The sequence below is a fragment of the Ambystoma mexicanum genome, chromosome 5q (assembly GCF_040938575.1).
Source record: "Ambystoma mexicanum isolate Mex_15411 chromosome 5q, UKY_AmexF1_1, whole genome shotgun sequence".
NCBI lineage: Eukaryota > Metazoa > Chordata > Amphibia > Caudata > Ambystomatidae > Ambystoma > Ambystoma mexicanum.
In genome coordinates this window covers 1,240,302,294-1,240,324,530 of record NC_090933.1, presented here as the reverse complement: position 1 = coordinate 1,240,324,530, position 22,237 = coordinate 1,240,302,294, and the positions used below count along the sequence as shown (strand labels likewise).

The window sequence follows — 22,237 nt, the reverse complement described above, 5'->3', positions numbered from 1 at the left end:
TATGATGCCTGCTCTCCTGAGCTCAGACAGCACTTGGCTGATTCCAAGGAATTAGATTCCCGGAAACTAGCTAAGGCTGCTGACTTGTGGGTTGCCAACAGGGCCACTCACAAGGATTCTGGGGTAACTCAGAAGAAGGATGGGGAGAAACAGCCAAAAAAAGACTCCAAAGAGAATTCTAATAATTCCTATCCCAAAGAGGGCCCCAAACCACAAAATAACCAGGGTAAGCCACATGGGAAACCTAGTCAGGCTACTGTACCTTCTGGCCACAAGCCAGAAGGAGGTCAGAACAAGCCACCCTTCCATAGAGCATTTGGACAATGCTATGTCTGTCAGGGTACTGACCATATCAAAGGAGATCCCAAGTGCAAGGGTAAACCTGCAGGGATCAGCACAGTCTCCTTAGCCTTCACTCCTGAGGATGAAGTACAGCTGGCTAGTGCCCACTTTGAACTCTTTGCTGAAGAACCCTTGGGTCTTCAAGCAACTGTAAACTTAGAGCCTATGGGTCTGGTTAGTCCCCAGAATAGGGTTGTGTATAACTCCCTACCTGTTAACTCTAAGGTGTATTATGTGGACAGTGTTCTTGTCAATGGCCAGGATACTCCTGCCAGGAGAGACACTGGGGCCAGCAGAACAGTAGTGGATGAAAGCTTCTTTCAACCTGAGGATGTGGCCAAAGCACCCAAAGGTCCCACTAAGATGTCTGGAGGCCCTGTCCAAATGGTTCCTATTCTACCAGCCCTCATTCAATGTAACAACAGGACAGTAAGGATCCCTGTCAGTGTTCAGACTGAGGTACCTGGGAAGGTCCTGTTAGGGAATGACCTAAGAACTCTAGGAGTAGTGTCACATACCCCCAGGCCTCCCAGTATGGAGAAGCAGAACTTAACCAAATTGGCTAGGAAGGCTACCTTGAAGGACCCTTCTAAGCCTGTGGGACCCTCTACTGAGAACCCCACTACAAGCCCTGGTGTTAGTAAGTTGACCTCTAACCCAGGCACATTTCAGGATAGTATGCTAGGAACATGGGCGCCCCAACCAAGCTCCATCATTGTTCCCCTAGTCTCAGAGTCTCTGACTCCCCCTGCTTCTGAGGAAAAGGTGGATAGACCAACTAGGCCCCTATCTAGACCCGAGAGAACTGGTAATTCTCAGTGCTGGTGGAAAACCAGAAAAGAAAAGTCTAAGGCCAAAAACCTTCAGACTGTTGGACCTTCTACTGAAGACCCCAACTCAAATCCTAATATTAGGGGGGAAACTCCTAAAATAGGTAAGGGTAGATCTAAGAGGAAGGGGAAGCAGGTACATTGCCTAACCCCAACCCCTCCAACCAAGAGGCCTAAGACCCAACCTGCTCCCACAAGAGAGGTGGTGAGGAACCTTGGAGGCCCCTCTAGATCTAAGGGGATCCTTTATAAGGACCCCTTCAAAAAGCCTAACATAGGTTCAGAAGTTGTACCAACTTCTGAGGGACTGGTCAACCAGATCCCCTATAACAAAAAGACTGATGTTCCTCAAAGGGTCTGTAGGTCCGTTAGCTTGCAGAAGAAAACCTTTGAGTTCTCCATTGAACATAGGTCAAGGTGTCACCATCAAAATGCTGATGGACTCTCTAGGATGTATATCATCGACTAGAGGTATGAGGTTCATCCAGGAGTGGATTAAATCCTCCTGTCCCTTAGTCTGGGGGGGGCGAGTGTTAGGGAGAATTCTCTGTTTAGGCTGAATTTCCCTACCTAGTGAGTCCCCCAGCAGCTTTGCTGGATTTCTGGGGTTTAATTTTTTTCTCCTGCCAAGAGTGAGACTCTTTTACCCTCACTCTTGGACATGTTGAAGTGTGTTTTCGTGGTTAAACCTTGTGTTGAATGGGCTATGGGGTCTCTTACTCCATAGGGCCTCATGTATTTTTGTGATGTGGGTCACACAGCACCCTCTGTGCCGTGACCCAGGGGTGTCCTAGGGACTCCCCAACATAGACTCCATACCCTGGGACTGACTACTGTCTCCCAGGGCATGTAAAGTCACCAAAGACTTTGCTAGTCTTGAATCCTGAACAGAACCAGTACAAACCATCATATTGTGGACGTACTGGCTGGGGCAATTCGATTGCCCCAGGGTCTGTTAGTCGAGGGGGCACGTCTCCGTCCCCCCTGATCGAGTTTTGGCTGGTGGCAGTGGAAACTACTTTTTATATTCGACCGCGAATATTTCCCTATGGGATTTCCCATTGTTTTAGGCTAACACATTTAATTATTTATTTACGGTAGCCTTAAACATACCGCCGGTTTATATATTTATTTTTATAACTCCGGTTGGGACTTTTTGCCAAAACTTGATTCTAAAATGGCGTTGGTGTTCGCCTCTGTAACTCTGACCCAAAGTGGAGCCCTTTGTTCCACTTTTGGCGGGCTTCTCCACAGAAGCCCTCCAAAGTGGTGCCACTCTGTCTGGGGTACTTAGGAGGGGTGGAGGGGGATTTAGGCACCCTGGACTGAGTTACCTTGGTAACTCAAGTCGCACTCCGTCCTGATTGGCCCAAGTGGTGAGCCGCCCGGCTCACCACTTAGCACGGTTGAGTGACAGCTAGGCTGGGTGAATGGGGGTTTGCTGCATAAAAGCAGGGCTTTGGGGACTGGGACTTCAGAAGTCGCCACAGGACCAAGAATCCGACGAGGGAAGAGCTGAGCCGACCTGCTTCGACGACACCACCCGGTGGAGCCCTGCTGAACCGTCTCACCACTTTTTCCCGACGACCGAGGAGAACTCTTAACGGAGTGGCTCCTTCCCTTGACTGGTGGGGACAACCAGTTTTCGCCTTCTTTCCGTTCTTTGAGGTATCTCGTGGCCGCCTTGCCTGTGCCAAGCACCCCGGCAACCGGAATACCACACTTTACCCCCATACCGCGAAAGTCGGCACCAACCCTTTAACCGGAGGACTCCGCGGCTGGTTTCTTCCCGGGCAGTGCAACGACCCTCTTCTTCTGCTCTTCAGCGAGAACTTCTTCTCCCCTGACCGACGTCGAGCCCTGCTGCCACTGCCTGGAACAACTGCCACCGCTGGAGGATCCTTTCCGCTTAAGGTACTGTGTTCTGCCTGGCTTCCCTTGCTACCGACTGTACGGGGTAGATTTAGTCCCCGGCTTTCGAACCTGGGAGTGCCTGGGACACTTTGGCTAAACTTTCTGAGCCACTCTAACCTCTTTTTGACTCTTTGCAAGACTTTGAATCTCTAACTAACAGTGTGATCTTGGGCACATTTTCGCTCCGGCTACTCTAAGAGTGGGCCCTGCCTAGTGACTTTTGCTCACCTGTGACTTTATTCTTCTTTAAGCCTATTGCAAGTGCTCTGGACCTTAGAGTGGTGTGTCTAACCCATTTCTGCTTTTTCTCTCCCTTTCTTGGAAACTACTAGAGTGTCATCTAACGTTAAGCACTCACCTCTGTTTTAATTAAGTGGTGTTTACTTAGAGTTGTCTAGATAGGAGAAAGGATTGAATCTACTTTCATTATAACTGTGTTGAAGTGCTTTTACTATATTTTTGCTAGAGTGTTTTTAACTTATGTGTATTTTAAATAAATAACTATATACTTTTGAAACCAAGCTCTGGTCAGTGTTTGCTTGTGCTATTGTGTTTTGGTACATATTGTGTATACTTTACATACTGCCTAACTTTTCTTGAGAGAAGTCTGACTGCTCAGCCACAGCTACCAGGTAAATCTGGGTGGTACAGACTGCTACCAAAGGGGTTTACTGCTCTACCTGTAGTCTTAAATCTTTTGCAGTGTTCCCCAAGGGAACTGCACAGGTTTCTGCCTAACACGCGTGAGGGCTTGTGGGTACAATGCACGTCACTATAGGGATAGTGTTACAGACACACCTTGTCGACGCCCCCTTTTCGACTACGAAAAACAAAATGCAATACTCTGCAGTGACACTGGATGTCGGACTATGCACAGCATGTGAATCTAAGCAGATACAACCATCAGAAATGCTTTTACGGTAAGTAATGTATTGTCTTCCTTCCCCTTTCTAAACCTTGTGAAATGCCATTTTGCTCAGTTTTAATTTAAGTATTGCCTATACTGATGCACTGTATTGCTTAAACTGGTTCACAAACTTACGGGAAGTGTTGCTAGGGTGTGTAAGAAGCTATTTCTCTGTAACTTGTGCTTTCCCTTCCTTGTGGGGAATTGGTAGACTATCCCTTGCGGGTGGTTTTCACTGTGCTGTTTTGCTCAGTTTTCACTTGGTCTACAATTTAACTTGGGAGTGTGTATATTTTTCCTTAGACTTAATTTAACTTGCTTGATCACTGTGATAAATGTGTTTTACTAGAAGTGTATACAATAAATGTACATCTACTTTTTAATACAAAGCTTTGGTCAGTGTTTCCTTATGCCATAGTGCTGTAGGCCTATTGTGTAAACCCTGAATACTGCTCATCTCCCGCTTGAGTAAGTCTGACTGCTCAGCCACGGCTACCAACTAAATCTTTGTGCTACAGATTGATACCAAGGGGATTTATTGCTCTCACCTGTAGTCTTAATCTTCTGTAGTGCTCCTTAAGGGAACTGCACAGGATTCCGCCCAACAGCGAGACTGCGAGAGAGAGAGACTGCTGAGGAGGGGGTGTTGGCGGGCGAATCTCTAGCTAAACTTGGGGATGCAAAGGTGAAGTGGCCGGGGGGGCTCTAGTGGGCGAGGGGGTGGGAGAGGGCCATGTAGGAGGGTTGAGGGGGGCAGAGGAAGAGCTATGGTGTCGTGGGGTGTGATCCACCTGAGGGCTGGATGTATGTAGAGGGTGGGCAGAGGGGTTGGGTTATCTTCTGGTGCGCCAACGTGCTCCTCTGGTCTGTGAGTTAGATGGCATGATCTATAGACTGTTGTCTGTTCTGGTGACTAAAAGGTGTAAGTGGGGATCCTGTCACTTTATCAGTGCACTCAGAGGAGTATAGGTTGGAGAAACACAGCTAGAATGAAACGGGGGTTACAGTCAGCATGCATGTAGCACTGAAACAACTATCATGCAGCTGAATTCAAAGCGATGTCTATATTCAAAATGCATCAGATTCATAACAGTGGCTATACTCTAATATCCAACTAAATTCAGAATAGTGGCTGACTCTAACATGCAACTAAGTTTAATTTTTTTTTTGTTTAAAGTATTTTATTGGCATTTATATAAATACAACGCAACCATCAAACGGTAACACAACAAACAAACTAAGTCTAATTAACTACCACAGTCTTCGTAGTTCAATATATTGTTCGTAATTGTGGCAGGGGGAGAGGGGCTGGTGTGCGGCACACCCAAGGTCACGGGGGCTTGGTTATCAGGTTGACCATTCTTGGGGGTAGGTCACAAGCAAGTCTCTAGTAGGGGTGAAAGCTCAGGGGGGTTTGTGGTCGGAGGCAAATTGGATGTCGCGCACCAGGGCCTTCCATGAGTCTAGGGCGTTGTTGGAGTCATCATCGTTTGAGCGGATTCCATCCTGCCAGGCCCTGGTCTCTGCCTGCGTCCACTTTTCCAGGTCCTTAAGCCAACGTCCGTGCCTTGGGCCCCTTGGGGATTTCCATGCCATTGCTATGGACCTTTTTGCAAGGATGCAGGCTAGGTCCATTAGTTTGACCAGGTGTTTGTATTTGCTAAGTCTGGGATGGGCTCCCAGTAGGCATTCCTTTGGGTTCCACTCATATCTCGTGAGTCCCGCTTCGGTGCAGGTACGTTCCACCATGGACCAGAAATTCGCTGTTTTGGTGCAGGTCCAAAACATATGGATCATGTCCGCTTTGTCGTTTCCGCACCAGGGGCAGTTCGGCGGTGCATGTTTGTTGAAGGTAGCAACTCTTAGTGGGGTCATGTATGTCCTGTATAGCACGTTCAATTGAACTTGTTTAAATCTAATGTTCCTCGACACCTCTTTGGGGTATAGTAGTATCCGCTCCCATTCACTGTCAGTTAGCGTGGTCCCTAATTCGGATTCCCATTTTTGTCTCAGGGACACGCTTTTCGGGTTGGGTCTGTCATTTAGTTTGGTGTACAAGCGGGAGACCGGTTTCCAACCGTCTGCTAAATCGTACATCTCCTGGAGGAGGGGGTCCGGTGGGGGTTCTTCTGGCCAGACAGGCCACTGTGCCTTTGCTGTCCGCTTGAGGCGGTGGTACCACAGGAACTGGGTGTTCGGGATGCCTTCATTGGCTTGTAACGATTCGAGTTCTCTGAACGTGCCGTCTTCAAACAGATCTCCCCATGGATAGATTCCGGCTCTCTCCCATTTCCTAGCTGTCGCTAAGTCTGCCTGAGTTTTGCACACATCTGCCAGGATGGGAGTATTGGGATTGTAAGGGTGTTTCAGTTGTCGAAGGAAGCCAATTCTGGCCCATTCCTGCCTGCCCAGGGTAACAATCATGGGGACTCCAGAAGTTTGTTTCGTCGGGTTCCAAAGCATTTCTTTAGGGAACAGCTTGGGAGTCGGATGTCGCAGGAGCCCTACTTCTGCTGACAGGTCGTCAGAGAGCCATTTCGTTGTGTGGCTGAGCTGCGCGGCTAGGTAGTACCTTTGCAGATCGGGTAGTTGTATCCCACCTTATTTATACGGGAGCGTGAGTGTGGGCAGGGAGATCTTGTGTCTGGACGACCCCCATATGAAGTCCTTGATTAGAGAGTCTAGTTTTTTGAAGAAGGGAGGTCTGATGTAGAAGCATACATTCGTGAAGTGGTATAAGAAACGGGGGAGAACTATCATCTTGACTATTGCCGCTCTACCCATTACTGCCAGTGGTAACTTCGACCGGAAGTTCATAGATTTGCGGAGGGCTCTTACTGCTTTTTCCGTGTTGTGTTCGTGCGTGAGCCCTGGTGTATGACACACCTCGATTCCCAGGTATTTAAACTGCTCTGGTTGCCATTGTATCCCAACATCTGGGAGGTCAGGCTTATCCAGACCCCTGAGTCTGGCCAGTGGGAACGCACACGACTTTAGTTTGCTAAATGTTATTCCAGAGTATCGGGCATAGTTGTCGAGGATGTCCAACGCGACTTGTGCATTGAGCTGGGGGTTATTCAGGTACAGGAGGACGTCGTCCGCATACATGGATATTATGGCGTGATCACTGCCCAATCCAATGCCCGCGTCGAAGTGTTGTGTCCTGAAATAGGCAACCGCTGGCTCCAGGCCCAGTATGTATAACATTGGGGATAGCGGGCATCCTTGCCGCGTGCCCGGCTGTATCGGCCAGGCTTCGGACAACGTCTTACCAGTCTTCACTCTCGCTGTCGGTGTGTTATACAATACCTCGACCCACTTTACAAAGCTCTCGCCAAAGCCGAATTCTTTTAGCACTTCGATCAGCCACTCCCAGTAGATGGAATCGAAGGCTTTTATGGCATCCAAGGAGAGTACTGCTAGGTCCTCGTCCCGGTCATAGGTCTCTGCCATGATGTGTTGGAGCCTCCTCAGGTTCGCGGTGGTGTTGCGTCCTGGCACAAAACCGTTCTGGTCCTCATGAATCGGGGTTCCAATCACCCTTGCCAGCCTCTTAGCCAGGATTGTGGTCATGATCTTGCAGTCGTAGTTTAGCATGGCAATTGGGCGGTATGATTCACAATTGTTGGCGGGTTTGTTGGGTTTGAGTATAGGGATGATGATTGTCTCTTTCATGGAGTTGGGTAAGTTTTCGTTTTCGTATGCCTCCATATACACCTTGTGGAGTGTCGGAGCAAGGGTTGCTTCGTACGCTTTGTAAAATTCAGGCGGGGGCCCACCGCTCCCGGGGGTTTTGCAGGTGGTCAGCGATTTAATCGCGTCCGTCATGTCCTCTGTAGTGATTTCCGCGTCCAGTAACTCTCTTTGGGCCTCCGTCAGTCTTGGGAGCTCAATCTCGGCCAGTGTGGCCTTTGTCGTCCACTGGTATTTTGGTGTCGTGGGCGTACAATCTGGAGTAGAAGGCCGCAAAAGCTGAGTTAATGTCTCGCTGCGTCCGGTGAGTTATCCCCCTTTAATCGGTTATTTCAGTTGGGAGGTGTCTTGGGAACTCGCGCTTACATAGCCAGGCTAACATTCTACCAGGCTTATCCGCTTCTTTGTGAGCTCTTGCTATGTAGGTCGTGTAGTCAAATTTGGATAGTCTGTTCCAGGCCAAAAGGCACTCCTCCCGGGTGCCCTTCAGTTCTATTTCGGCGTCCGGCATGATACTGATTTCGGATTCCAGGTGGGTGATCTTGTTCTCCAGTTCCTCCAGTTCCTCCAGTTCCAGTCTCAGGTGCTTACGGATACCACCGGCACCTGATATAACTTCACCCCTTGTTACAACCTTCATGGCCTCCCATAGTGTGCTCCAGCTTGACACTGAGCCTGTTAATGTCTAGGTATTCCTCAAGTTTGGTGCCAAGTTCCTCCCTAAATGCGTGGTCTGTGAGTGCTGCGGGTGGCATTCTCCATAGCGGGATAGGCGGTCTGGGTGCTCTAGGGGCCCATTGCATGATCAGCGGTGAGTGATCGGATATGGTTCTGCCTAGGTAGAGTGTGTCGTCCACTTGTTGAGCCAGCTCGCGATCTATGAACAGATAGTCTATTCTCGTGTGGACCTTGTGCGGGGCAGAATAATAGGAGTAGCACCTCTCTGTGCGGTGTTGTTCCCTCCAGATGTCAACCAGGTCGAGCTGTTCTATTGCAGTGTTTAGCGCGTTGGATGCAGGGCTATTTGAGAGACGGGGGGTCTGATCTGTCCACAGCACCGTTCCTGATGGAGTTGAAGTCGCCACCCCATATGAAAGCACTCTCTCTCCGAGGAATCATTTTGGCACTGAGCGTTGCGAGGTGTGAGGGTATTCCGTGTTTCAGAAAGTATGAGTTCACCAGGCAGATTGGCGTGGATTCAATGGTACCCCATAATATTAGGTATCTGCCCTCTTTATCGGCTTCATAGCCCAGTAGGTGGAAGGGCACAGTCGGGCTCACCCACGTAAACACTCCTCTGGCGAATTTGGAGTATGGCGCCCCTTTCCCTATACCTCCCCATCTATCGGATAATTTGGCCTTCCGTGAGGTGGGTTTCCTGAAGCATCGCTATTGACACCTTTTTCCTACGCAGGTAGGAGTGGATCCGGTTCCTTCTCAGGTACGTGCCCATGCCCCTCACATTCCACGTCATCACCTTAAGTTGGAGTGCCATTGGGCTTGTGTCTTGGTTTCATCTTCCCTGTCGCCCCTGTCTCCAGGTGGTGCGGCTTTCCCTCTGGGTTCTGGTGTTTTCTCTTCCGCCGCCCCCAAGGGCCTCCGGTCCCATGTTTCCGCTCCACTGATATTCTGAGGACTGTGGTGTGAACAAAAACAATTAACAAAACTGTAACTGGGGCGCCCAGCAACGACAAGGTCTTGCTGGTGCACAGGCGCTCTCGTACCGTCAGGACCCATCTGGGTGTCGGACACGAGGGAGGTCGGTCAGGCAACTGGCCTGTCCTGTACTTCCTGTACTGTTCGTGGGGCCCTGTGCCTGGCGTGGGCCGAGCGAGGGCCGCATCATCATTGCGAACTGTTGGGTGATTTTACCTTCTCTTAGGTCATTTGCCTTATGTCCGAGTTGGGTTTATGAGTCACGGCATCTTCGATGTCTCAGGCGCGGGGGATTCTTCAATTTTCAGTGGGTTGAGGGTCTTTATCTGCAGCTACGCCTGATTTTTGCACACAAGACTTATTTTTTGTTATATTTTATTTTTATTATTTATTTTTCAGAAAAAATTGCCCTTAACGTTGATGACACGTGTTTCGGTCCTCCAAGGACCTTTTTCAAATCAGGGCTATTGATTAGTCTTATGGTCATGTAAGAGGCCCCTGTCACATAATGTGAAAGATGAGCTTCCATATGTCATTGGGATAAATCCCTGCTGTTCAAATCAAGCGCGTACAATCGCAAAGTTGCTACAAGTCTCAGCCCCTTGAGACTTGTAGCAACTTTGCGATTGTACGCGCTTGATTTGAACAAAAATAAGTCTTGTGTGCAAAAATCAGGCGCAGTCTCCTTCCAGGTCACCTATACTTCATACTATTCAGCAAGGGGTCTTGTACTTGGCTAAACCCCCGACCTGGTGAGACGCGACTCTAAGGACCTATTGGACTACTTACATTTACGACATTCAGTTTTTTACCACTATCGGATGTCGCCAGTTTAGACCAAACCTTCTAAGCCAAGGGTTTTTTATGAATTTATCTGCAGCTAGATTGTTGTCTTCTAGCCACATGTTTGCGGCTGCCGGGGATTCCAAGAAGATCGCCCTGCCCTTGTGGATCACTTTCAGTCTGGAGGGGTATAGCAACATATACTTCAGGTTCAGTTGCCTGAGTTGGGCTTTAATCGGCACAAATGAGTTCCTCTCCCGTTGGACTTTCGGGGTGTAATCGGGGTAGATTGTGATCTTCGAGCTCCCGCGTTCAATGGGGCCCTCCTCTCTGGAGTGCCGGAGGATGATCTCTCTATCCTGGAAGTTGAGAACTTTAGCAATTATAGGGCAAGGGTGTGAGCCCGGCGGGGGTCTCTTCTGTAGTGATCTGTGCGCCCTTTCAATCGAAAATCCTTGCGTCAGCTTTCCAGCGCCCACCTCCTGTTGTATCAGGGATTCTATATAGGCCGTCGGGTTCGGGCCCTCACTTCCCTCCGGTACCCCCAGTATTCTGATGTTGGCGCGTCTGGCTCGGCCCTCGGCCTCCTCAGCCCTGGCCTCGAGTGTGAGCACCTTCCGTTCCAAGTCCAGCACCTTAGCTTTCAGCTCTGTTGTATCTCCAGACGTCTCCTTTATGGTTGATTCGGCGGAGGTTACTCTTTCTGTGAGGTTGCGGGCATCCTGGCGCATGAGTTGTAGCTCGGATTTGAACTCCCCGATTCTGGAATCTATGAATGTGCGCAGTGATGCAATTGCCTCCAGCACTTGAGCTTGATTTTCGGGAGAGTCTGCCGGTTTTGCTCGGGGAGGTTCGGGAGTGGAAGCGCATGGCTGCTGAGGAGTTTTTACTTTAGCGGACACATACGTGTCCATGGTGCTTGCCTTCGTCTTGTTCCTGGCCGCCATGGTGAGAGGCGCCACTCGGTCGTGTGGAGGTGAATGACGGCGGGCGAGATTGGGGGGAGCTTATGGTTCCGGAAGCAGGGTGGTCCGGTTTGCGCAGAGTCAGTGATCAAGTTCTCAGAGGAATATACAATGGCACATGTTCAATTGGTTTATGCCCTCGCCCAGCGCTCTCCTCACCTCCACCTTCTTCTGCTGTCGATGGCAGGGCTCCCCGCACCGGGGTGTCGGCGCAGCCTCTCTCGGTGCCGTAGTCCAGGGCACGGGCCCGGTCTCCCCGGTCGGGAGCTCCCGGTTGGCTCCCCGCAGCAGAGGTTCGGACCCGGGTGGAGGTGGAGGCTCTTCTCCCCCGATTCAGTCGCAGCAGCAGTTTATAAGTCGGTTTCGCTGCAAAGGCGGCTGGCGTTCTCTGCGACATCAGCTTCGAAAGATGGCCGCCATCTTGGGTCCCGCCAGGGGGGGGGCCTTTATCGGGAAGAATCCGTGGGTTTGGAGGTCCGAGTCCAGGGGAAGACCACAGTAAAGTGTCCGTGGTCGGTTCCCCTTCCCTCGGAACCGGTTCTTTCCGTCTCGGGTGCAATTTTAGGCAGGCAAAAGGGTCAGGATACAGCGCCTCGGCCGGAGCACGGCGACTCAGCTTCCACTCGCCATGAGCTCCAGGCCACGCCCCCCAACATGCAACTAAGTTTAATAAGTGGTTTTCTCAAATATTCAGCTATATTCAGAACAAAGGCCATTCTGTAACATGCAGCTAAATTTAAAACCGCGGCCAACTCAAATATCCAGGCTAAATTCAAAACATAGGTGTTATATCCCGCACTTCTCTCTAAGCATACATGTTTGACATGTAACTTTCACCTGCTGGCCAGAAGAGGGTTCCATGATGAGCACGCGTGAGGGGCCTGGCTGAAGTAAGGATGGTTGACCAGTGACTGTATATTGATATCTACTACTTGATGAGATGGCACCATACAAGTATGCAGTACTTCGTAAATCGCCCTACTTGAAGAGGAGGCTGTTCCATCACTGCGTGCACTCATTGAATATATCAATAGGCTATACTCGGGCTATATGCAGCTAAATTTAAACCACTGGCTAACTCAAATATCCAGCTAAATACAAAACAGAGTCTATACTCTAGTATGCAGCTAGTTTACGACCCTGGGTAACTCTAGCTTACTGATGCATTTAAAACAGCGGCTAACTCCAATATGCAGCTCGTTCAAGACATGGTTTGTATTCTAATATCCAGATAATTTCAGGCAGTGGCAAAACTCCAATATCCAGCTAAATGCGAGACAGTGGTTAACTTCAGCAGCATCTAAATTCAGAAAAATTGGCTATACTCAGAAATACAGTTAGTTCAAACCAGAGGATGCACGTTGATATGCAGTTAATTAACAAGGCAAATGCTATTCTGAAAATGCAGCTCAATTCAATGCAATGGAAATAGTTAACGTGCAGATAAGATTCAAAGTGGTGAAAAGCAACGAGCACAGCCAGAGTTAAAATATAGTAACACTGTAGTTAGTATTTATCTCCAGCATGGGTCTGGCATGGATTCACTGCTCATAAATATTCCCCAAAAAGTTTCAATTTCACTTAAAAACTGTACTTCTCCTTTAAACCAATCACTGTCCTCTGGGTCATACTGCCCCATCCAATAACAGACCTCTCCCAAAGCCCCTCCTCTCACAGCCATCTTCAGATTTTTACCGCACGCTTCAGTGTTGGGAGTCGTCGAATTTTCTCTTCGAGCTATTTGTACTTTTTTTCATCGTTTTCGACAGAAAAGGTTGTTTTTTGTTTCAAAGGAGCCTGTGTGCTCTTTTCTCCATCTGCTGACAGCAGGAACCCGTTGTCAGTGAATTTCTGCGCCCCTCAAGGGCAAAGATCGTCAAAGATTCTAGAAGGCCATCGGGCTTACTTTGCGCCCTTCGACCATGACGGAGAAGGAGGGAAGGTCCCTCCCTTTTCAGATCCTGCACCAAATGCGGGCTATGGAACGGGTTTGTGGAGGACAAACGCCTGCAATGCCTCTACTGCCTGCACCCAGACCACAAGGATGAGGAGTGCAAAATTTGCCTCGGGTTCTCCAAGAGGACGACTAGGGAGAGACGCAGTAGAATGGTGGCGTCAAGGCTTCTGACCCATGCTCCAAGCATGGTCATGCCTCACCCAGGACTTACCGGTCAGAGGAGCGGTCTTCTCAGTTCTTTGAGGGTGCCTCATCCGTGGTGGACCAAGATAAGGCCAAGAACCGCAAACCCGAGTCCACCGGGTTTGTCGCCGAAGCAGGTCCCAAGGTGGATAGGGCACGATCGACTTAGTCAGCCTCCATTGCCAGCCAGCAATTGAACGCCTATAAAAAAAAAATCATCCACCCTGGCTAAACTTCGTGAGAAATCAGAGAAGCCGCGGATGGAGGAGAAGGCCGAACTGGCCAAGCAGGCCTAATCGGCACATGCTAAGACTTAGTCGGCCACGGAGTTGGTGACTGCTACTGCCACAACAGCTAAGGGCACTGACCCTGCACAGGTAGGCCCCCGCAGCTCAAAAGGTGAAACTAGCCCAAAGATGCAACACTGCCGCAGTGACTTTGGCAAAGTCTGCAGGCACACCAAAAGGGGGAGAAACCGGTTCAAGACCCTTAAGGAGGTTGGGGGGGGGGGAGAGAGTGAGGAGGCCCCGAAACAGCCCTCCCAGGCCAAGGCCTAAGCCATGGAGGTCTCGTCCACAGACGACGAAGACCAGGAGTCCTTGCACACGGTCCACAAGGACGTTGAAGAGGGCGACGGCGAAGGGCCCAGTTTTCCTATTCTGCTTTGTCACCCGAGGGACATTTCCTTGGATATTCTGTCAACCCTGCGCACCTTGGTGTCGGAGATCCAGATGAGGATGCCTCCGGCTCCAGCACCTGGGGTACCTCAGGTCCCTGATCAGCCTCTGTTCCAGCTGGTGCCCGAGGAAACCAAGGAGGACTTGGGAAGAGGGCTTGGCCCTCGTGAGGAAGCCTTGCACGGCTCCAGCCAAACGGGAAAGGCTGGAGAAGGAATATCTGGTACCGGACTCCACACCCAAGTGCCTGAGGTCACAGCCATCGCTGGATTCGGTGGTATCAGCGTCCGCGAGGAAATGATTGGCCAACCCGCCCTCTTCGGTCTCTCCGGATAGCGAGTGGAAGAGGATGGACGCCATGGGAAAAAAGGTGATTTACACTGCAGCGTCCACCATCAAGGTGGCCAATGTACTGACGATCCTAGCCAGGTATGACTGGGAGTTGTGGTACAAGCGGGGGCCTATTCTGGAGTTCCTCCCCGACGATAAGAAGGTGGAGGCAATCGCTCTCTTCAAGAAAGGGGAGGTAGCGTATGATCACGCCATCACAGTGGCATTGGATGTCGCCGACATAGGATTCGGGCAAATGGGGAACTGTGTCTGCCTTCTTCGTCAAGGCTAGATGAAGGCCACACATTTCCACCAGGAGGTCCAAGCTAAAGTGCTGGACATGCCCTTCGACGGAGAGAACCTATTTGGGAAAGTAGTAGAGTCCCTCCAGGCCATCAAAGCGGATACAGACAGCCCATTACTTGTGCAATCTCCAGCAGCACTGCTCTTCTTTTCTCTCCTCCAGGGGAAAGCCGCTTCTCCACATTGTGCCGTTAGCCTTCCAAATCCACAACTCAGAAAGCCTACACAGGCTGTTCCCAGGCCTACACTAGCGGAGGACAGTGTCGCCGTTGCCCGCAGGACGCCGGCACCAAAGCAAATCTGAACCAGTTAAGACGTTGGGGCCCCTACTCGTGCACCCCGGTGGGAGGCCAGCTGACTAGGTTTGTCAGCAAGTGGAGAAAGATCACCACTGACAGATGGGTGCTGGATGCTCTCACCCAAGGGGACACCCTGGAGTTTCAACGCAGGTGTTCACGGATCCCTTTAGGACGCCTACTTCCACGTCCCCATAAGAAACCTCGAAATTTCTACATTTCGTGGTGCAGGGACATCCCTACCAGTTCAAAGCCCTACCTTTCGGCTTGAGGTCGGCCCCCAGACTGTTCATGAAATGCTTGGCACCAGTGGCGGCCCACCTACGTCTACAGGGCATACACGTAAACCCGTACCTGGACGACTGGGTGATTTACGCCCGCTCGGGTGAGCCGGCCGAAGGACACACATAGGCAAATGTTCTAACAGATCTGGTATTCTCTGTCAACTATCCAAAGTCCTCCTTAACGCCATCTTAGAACGCACTGTTCCTAGGCGCCAGGCTCAATACAGTGTCTTGCCTAGCGTCACCCTCGGAGGAGAGGATAGCAGCCATTCTGGGGAAGGTGCAACGGCTGTTATCGACGTAGGTGGCCACGGTGCGTGGCATCAAGTAGTTACTGGGCGTGATGTCCTCCATCTACCTCGTCCGGCTCTGCAGGTTGCAAATGGCCGCTTGCTGGATACAGGTGTCCGAAAGCTTCACGGACAAGAGATCTCAACAAGGAGTTCTGTAGGGCGATGGTATGGTGGGGCGTTCGCTCCAACATCGCCCAGGGCAAGGAATTTCAGAACCTGCCATACCAGGAGACAGTCACCACAGATGCCTCCCTAGAGGGACGGGGAGCACACACCGGACATCTAAATGCCAGAGACCAGTAGTTTCCAGGGGAGAAGGATCTTCATATCAACAATGCAACGAGCTGGGGGTAGATCTCTCTCCACGGCAGGGGCCTCCCTCTGGAACAGCCTTCCTGCCTCCCTGAAACTTGAGGAGAACCATCTCCGGTTCCGGAAGCACCTCAAAACCTTCCTCTTTGCTTCTGCTTTCTCTCTCCCTCTCCCCTGCTGAACAGCTAATATTCTTCACTGAAACTGCACTGATTCTGCAACTGGACCACTCTTAACGGCCTTGGTCCTGGGCCCAGCCACTCTCCACTTGCACTGATGCCCTGGATTCCCCTCTGCACTGCGGGACTGTCTCTGTATCCCTACAGCCCCCCCCCCTTTCCAGCACTTGTTCTGCACTTACCTTGCACTTGCCACCAGCTGGCCCTATTTATTTTTTTACTTTACGCCACTTACCTTGTACTGCACTTCCCCCCCTCCCCTTCCCCTTCCCTTTTTCCCCCTCCCCCACCCCTGCACTTGCGTGATCTGAATGACACCTGGCCTAGTAGGATCGTTGTCTGTCTCCCCTTGTTTCCTCCCCTCCCTGCCTCGTCGCGCCTTGAAACACCTGTGTATAGGCGCGTTACAAATGCCATATCATATCATAACACCCTGGAGCTATGGGCAGTGTTCTGGGCCCTCAAGTCGTTCCTCCCGGGAAGGGCTGTAATTGTACGAGTTTCCTCCGTTCCCTCTCCTGGTAGGAGTCATCCACACACTCTGTGTCCATTCAAGATGATACTCATCGCTCCGGTACGGCTGAGGCGGGTTTTTTATCTGGACATTCTCAACCTGTTTGCGTCACCTCCGGTCAAGCTGCCAGTGGTTACGGATCTTCTCACCAGAGGAGGCGGCACAAACCTGCATCACGGCCCAGGATCGCTGAACCTGATAGCTTGGCTCCTGCAGCCCTAGAGTTAGGAGGGTATGAGTTGGCGGCGGACTGCAGGGAGGTTCTCGCCAGGGCGTCGTCGACCTTGAAGTGCTATGGTCACAAGTGAAAGCGTTTCGCTACCTGGTGCCAGTCAGAGAACATTACCCCTTTGAGGGTCACAACCTCTCAGATTCTTCCATACCTGCTATCCTTGCCCACAGCTGGACGGGGGCGCACGCCTCCATCAAGGTGCATCTGGCGACTATCTCCCGCTACACAAGGTCCTCAGGAAGATCTTCATTTTGGTCCCACCGACTCGTCAAGGAGTTTCTCAAAGGACTTTTCCAATCTTTCCCGCCAGTGAAGTCTCCTGCCCCGGTGTGGGAACTCAACGTGGTTCTGATGAGGCTCATGAGGGGACCCCTTCGAGCCTATGCACCAGGCCCCACTCAAGTTTCTCTCGTGGAAATTCGCTTTTTTTTGTGGCCAACACCTCTGACCCCTCCAACTCCCAAATTTCACTTGGCGCCCTCTTGCCACCCCCTACCTCCAGCCTGATGGCCACTTGCATGTTGTTTGACCTGCAACTAGCTTTTTTTCCTGTTTCATTTTCCCAGCTCCTCCGGTATAGCTGCAGTTACCCCTTGCATCGAAAGAAAAACAAGATGGCAGTCATTTCATTTATGAAAAAAAAAAACTGGTTTCGGGTAAATCCCAGAGATATGGCCATCTGTTTTGGAGAAGTGGGCACCCCCTTCTCTATCAAATATTTAAATAACTACTGCACAGAATAATCCCAAACCATACATGGATCGCAAGTCAGCACTTCGTCCCAAATTGTTTCGGACCTGGTCCAAATCCGTCAAGCGGTTTGGGCTGTGCGCTTTGGCAAAAATATACCTTGTTTGTCTATGGGAAAAGGAATGCGTAGGTCGCAATTTTGGGAAAAATGTCTCATCTTAATTACATTTTTCTTATTGATTTTTTTTAAACTTTATTTTCAGCTGACGATAGCAAAACAGTATGCATAGTTCGTCACATACATTTGGCTATGTTACATTAGTAATGTATTAACACTTATGAATACATGTCTTTAGCCTTCTGGCCGGCTTTCATCCTCGTCCGACTCCTCCTGGATGTCATTAAGGTAACTCCTGAGGGGACCCCATATGTCTTTCGGTCTGCTGGTAGCAGATACTCCCTTAACATAATTCTCCTTGCAGACCTGTACCTAAATTAGATCTCGGAGCAATGCTTGGGAAGTAGGGGGGGATTTTGCTTTCCAGCTTCTGAGATTTCTTTTGGCTACTCGCCTGCCACCGAAAACAGTCTGCAGGTTTTAACTGACACCTTAGCTATATCTCCCAATAAATATTTCAGTGGGGTAGCTGGTATGTGCACATCCAGGATGTCGCTAAGGATAGTGGCCATTTCTTCCCAAAATTTTCTAATAGATGGGCATTCCCAGTACATATGTATTGAGCTTGATGCTAGAGCGTCGCAGTTTGGGCATCGTGCTACTTTAGAGGGGTCAAATTTAGCCACTTCGCTGTGAGTGATGTGCAAATGATTCAAAATTTTTAACTGGGTAAGTCTAAAGTTGGCACATAGGCAGATTGACTTGGTGTAATAACAGTATTTGGCCCACTGTTGATCTTCTTTAGTCATGCCCAAATCTCGTTCCCACTTCGCCTCCACCTCATTTCTGGAAGGGGTGTAAGACTGTAAGGCCTTGTATAGTGAGGATATATTGCCTGTGAAACCCTCCTGTGTCAGGATGTCAGCCACAAATGTATGAGTAGATGGCTCGTTCAGGAATGATGGCCATTTATTTTTGCACGCTACCTTTAGGTGATATTGAAGCATTTTGGTTGGGCCTACTCCCACTTTATCCTGAACCTCTTCCAGGGTCACAAGTCTCCCTTCTGGGTAGAGGTCTCCCAGTCGCATTTCTTTCCCTGGGTCCCATGTCCTCTGTAATGTGGTGTCTGGTGTAGGATTGATGCCTGGGTAATGCCAGAGGGGGGAGTAAGGCCAATACGGGTCGATGCAATCCACCCTGCTAAATTTCACCCAGGCTCATACAGTGGAGGCTTGCGAGTCCGCCACATCCTCCTCCTTTTGGACTTTGGCAAATAAGGATTGTAAGTTTAGAGGGGCAGCCGCAAATTTCTCCGCTTGTATGTGGGCGTAGTGTTCTGTGGAATACGTCCAGTATTTGCAAAGTGCGCCTGCGCGGTGTGATAGTAAAGCAAGAAGTCTGGGGTAGATAGTCTGCCTGTATCATATTTCTCACACATTTTGGGCCATTTGTGTCTCACCATGCCCCCTCCCCATATGAAGTTGATGGCTAGTTTCTGTAATTTGTCTAAAAATTGACGACCGGTCCATATTGGAATGTTGCTTAATAAATATATCAGCTTCTGTACTACCACAAATTTTTAGCAGGGCTATCCGGCCATAAGTGTATATTGGGAGTTTATTCCGGGTATTTAACTTACACTTCAGCAGCGTTAGATACGGTTTGCAATTAGTAGCGAGTAGGGTGCGTTTATCTGTTGCCCTAATTGTACCTAGTTATCGTGTACATGTCGGGGACCGGTGGAATTGGGCAGTGGCTTCCGATTGCATTGTGGTCTGTTAAGGGGATAATTTCTGATTTAGTTTTGGTTTATTTTATATCCAGATTACTTGGCAAAATCATTTATCTCTTGCATTACCACGTAGAGGTTGGTCTCTGGGTCCCTAATGTATAGCATAGTATTATCGGCATATAGTGAGATGAATTGTGGGGCCCCCCCCTATCCGTATTCCCCTCCATGCAAGCTTGTTGTACGCTTGCCGCCATGCCTTCTATTGTGAGTATTGTGAGTGCAAATATGAGGAGAGATAACGGGCAGCCTTGCTGTGTGCCTCTGTGTAGTTTGAACCCGGGTGATGGTGTTTTTTATGGTTCTGATTCTGGCCGAGGGAGTTCTATATAACAACCGTATGTAGCTCAAGAATCACAATCCAAATCCCATCTTTTGTAGGATGGCATACATGAAACTCCATGATACGGAGTCAAATGCTTTCTCAGCATCTAGTGCGACTGCCACTGTTTTGGCTTTTGGGTCTAAATGGGAGGTGATCGTGAAGAATCTACGTAGGTTTAAGGCAGTGGATCGAGTGGGGATAAACCCTTATTGATCGGGATCTACTAATTTATTCATATAGGGTAGTAAGCGATTGGCTATTGCTTTTGGAAATATTTTAGGGTCCACGTTGATTAGAGACAGGGGTCGATATGAGGTGGGTTCGTGTGCAGGCTTATGAGGTTTGAGTAGGACTGTTATTACGGCCTCTTTCATGGAATCTGGTAACTCCCTGTTTCTCAGGGCCTCTTCCCACAACTCCAACAGTTTCGGAGTGAGTACGGTGTTAAAAAGTTTGTAAAGGTCAGCGGGGATTTGGTCTGACCCGGGTGTTATGTCTGCCTGCAGATCCTTGATAGCCTGTCCAATTTCTTCTAAACTCAGGGAGAGATCTAGGGCTTCTCTATCTTGTTAGTTCAATACGGGGGAGCGGGAATGAGTCTATATATTTTTGGAGTTCATCTGGCGATAGTAGGTCTGCATTTGCATATAATTTAGTGTAGAATTCTAAGAACACCTTGTTCACTTTGCAGGTGTCTGTGTGTACTATACCGTCTTGGTTGGTCATACCCGTGATGTGCTTTATCCTTTGCTCGGCCTTGATGACGTTGAGCAAAGTTTCGAGGGGATTGGGTCCTCCGACGTATTCCATATCTATGACAGGTAATGTCCACAGCTGTGCTGCTTCGGAAAATCTTTGGTGTATGCGCCGTCCCCGAGGACCTCCTCCGACGGCCGACGTCATCCGATGTGATAAGTAGGACGCAAGACGCCCATAGCCTCAGTTCCGTTTTTTCCACGAACGTGTTTGCTTCGTTAATCTCGGTACGCCTCGACTCGTTGGAGTTTGCTGTTTTCAATTCTCGGTTAGTTGAACCTGTTCGGTTTGTTGTGAAGACCTGTTCGTGGCAATGTCTTCTTCGTCTTCAACCCCACGTCCGGGCTTCAAGAAATGCGGGGACTGTGGGTCCAAGATGTCGGTCACGGACTCGCACGACGCCTGCCTCTGGTGCCTCGGGGAGGCCCACGATACGGACGCCAGTCGCTCACGGCAAAGGCCTTGCGGGAACGCAAGAAGAAGCTGTCGGTAGGCCGGGTGTCTAAGACCCGGAAGTCGAGGTCTGCGGGGCTTTCGACGGTTGACTCGAGGGGCAACTCTCCGCGTCATTGTCAGAAGTCCAGTGGGTCTCCTTCCAGGAGTCGGTCTCGCCACTCCTCCGCCTCTTCGAGGCATTCCCGGAAGCACCGGCATAGGTCACCTTCCCCGTCCTCTTCTGAGGACTCCGTCCGTCCGTCGGCGGGTCGCTTATCCCTCCAAGCGACACCGGTGGAATGGGCTTCCTTCGGGAAGCAGATGCTAGCGATTCTTGAATCGCAGGGCACCGGTTCGTCCGCGCCTCCGAGTGGCGTCGGTCGGCACCGGTCGAGAGACACCGCTCGTACGCCTTCGGGCTTGGGTGGTCGGCACGGCTCGCGGGAGAGGTCCCGCTCGGACAAGGGTAGCCGTTCTCGCCATGCCCGTTCCAGGTCCCGGTCCTCGACGTGCTCGAGACCGTCTGATCCTGTGCCTTCTTTCGAAGAAGACGTCAATGATTTCTCTCGAGGCTCCGCCTCCGAGGGGTCGTCGTCGGCACCTAGGTCGTCGAGAGACACGCTCGGAGCTCCGGCTTCCAGGCCTGTGTCGACGCCGCCGATACTGGCGGCACTGCATCTGACGTCGACGCCTTTTCTGCTGTCGCCGACTCGTTTGGCGCCCTCGATGCCTTTCAAGGCGGTGGTGTCGGAGGGGCCCCGTGGCACGGGGTTTGCCCCTAGAAAGGCTCTGGCTAAGGTCAGGCACTGCTTTGGTCCCAGGAGGTCTTCCTCTCCCCGCCTGGAGTACATTTCTGAGGGTGATGAAGGCTCTGATGGCGGCTTGGTTCCGGTTCCGGATGAACTTATTTCGGGCCATAGCCAGTTTGATGACCTGCAGCAGTCGCTGCATGATGCCAGTGGATTGGACACCTCTCCGGAGGTGGAGTTTTGTAGGACGGAGCCTGGCACTCATGCCGATTCTTCATATCGGCGCCTTATTTCTCGGGTTACCGAGTACTTGGGTTGGTCGGCTCCCCCAGGGGAGTTCGTTCAGGATGATCTCACGGACATCCTTGATCTCGGTCAACCCACTGACCCGGTTTTGCCTTTTCACATGGCTCTGCAGAGAAGGGTGGCGGCGGCTTGGACTGCTCCGGAGAGTCTCCCGGCAGTTGCCAAGTCTTTGTCGCGAAAATACCGTCCAGCCAGTAGCGACCCCTGCTACTTGTCTAGGCACCCCACTTCGGAGAGTTTGGTGGTGCAGGCGGCTACGGCCCCGGCAAAGCAGGCGGCGTTTCCTACCATCCCTCCGGATAGGGACGACAAACGTTTTGACGGCTGGGCGAAGAAAGTGTTTTCTTCGGGGGGTATGGCGCTTCAGACGGCCAACTCCATATGTGCCTTGTCTCGTTTCACACACACTCTGTGGA

At 50.6% G+C, this 22,237-nt stretch overlaps 1 protein-coding gene across 2 annotated transcripts in view; it reads left to right on the top strand.

Moving 5' to 3' along the window:
• TOP1MT (DNA topoisomerase I mitochondrial) overlaps positions 1-22,237 on the top strand; it is a 1,647,637-nt gene that overhangs the window by 1,236,515 nt on the left and 388,885 nt on the right. The gene's annotated exons all lie outside the window — the stretch shown is intronic.